The following is a 1523-nucleotide window of genomic DNA, read 5'->3' on the forward strand; positions in this document are numbered from 1 at the left end:
TAAAGAGATTGTATGCTCTTGGGATTACTCGTCATTTATTCTTACAATTTGTTAATTCTTGCATATTACCTATTATTCTTTACTGTTCTCCATTATTGTTTCCCGAGCTTTTGAGAAAAGACTTTTCTGTATTGCGGAGAGTGCTGAAGGCAGTTAGCAGGGTGTGTGGTGAATCTTTCGAGGTCATAATTAATATGGTTGTGGATAGACATCTAAAGTCTTGCGAACTCCTGGCAAGTGTTATCCTATCAGATACTAACCATCCCCTTCACTCATATCTTTCTCTTTATTTATTTTTTGGTAGAACGAGATGCAATTACATTAAAATCCATTCACGCAAGCAAAAGTATAAAAGTTCTATAATACCTTACCTAGCAAATATACTCTGTGACGAACAGGTTGTTAGAGTTAACCTAGTCAATAACCTGCATTCTTAACATGTCTCTAATTTGAAAAGTTGTACAGTTTTTCAGTTTTTTGAAACCCTTTTTTCCTTTTTTTGTCTTTGTTACTGCTTTTTTTGCGCAAGCAACTTGTTGAAATACCGTGTGCTGAGAATTCTATATTATACCAAAATATAATATTGAATAAAGCCATTAATAATAATAATAATAATAATGTCACACATTGCACTGATTCCGACTGTAAACAGTGGGTGGATACAAGTTTTCACCATAGTTTGGCTTTAACATAATAAATGCATATAAATACAGCTGAGCTGCATTACTGTGTGTTGACAATACTTTTATAACTAGTCAATTAAAAACAGCTTAATGTTCATCATACACATATTTTATATGCCGAATGTTAATAAGAATTATAACACAATACAGATCCATAATACATATTTCTTAGTTTTTTCAAACAATGATCTACTCTTTTATAAATTGGGGAAATTATAGTTCTGCTAAATCACTACATTTGTGTTATTACTGATTAATTTCAGGCTAATTTTACATGATTTTAATGAAACGGACAAAATTCAGGCCATTTTTTTCTATGTAGTTTAAGGTGCATAAAATGTTTGATAAGTTTACTTTGAGTTTTTCTGTTGTAGAAGAATTTGATTAAATAGTAGATTTAATACAGTTACTCAGACGGTCCATATCCGGATGTGATGTATGCTACTTATGCTGACAGATATACGTATTGTGTAGCCGCAATTAGAACTGGAACAACTGGCAACAGAGCATTGAATTGTAGGGAACAGAAAAGAAATTGGAGAGCAATCAAAATAACAACAGGATTATAGGAATAATGGAGTGTGTAAAGGATAACGTAACGACGATGTGTAAATGGTGTATTTAACGTATGATTTTTATATTCTACTAAACCACTGTTTAATTTTGTGTTAAACAATAAAATGGTTTCCCCCACCTGAGTCCTTGTTCACTAAAGAGATACTAGTAGACATCCGGTTTTACTATATATATATATATATATATATATATATATATATATATCCTAAATGCATAAATCAACAGGCTACTACTAATGTAGGCACAAATCATTCATATAACAGT

This window comes from Schistosoma haematobium, chromosome 1 (genome assembly GCF_000699445.3).
Source record: "Schistosoma haematobium chromosome 1, whole genome shotgun sequence".
Lineage (NCBI taxonomy): Eukaryota > Metazoa > Platyhelminthes > Trematoda > Strigeidida > Schistosomatidae > Schistosoma > Schistosoma haematobium.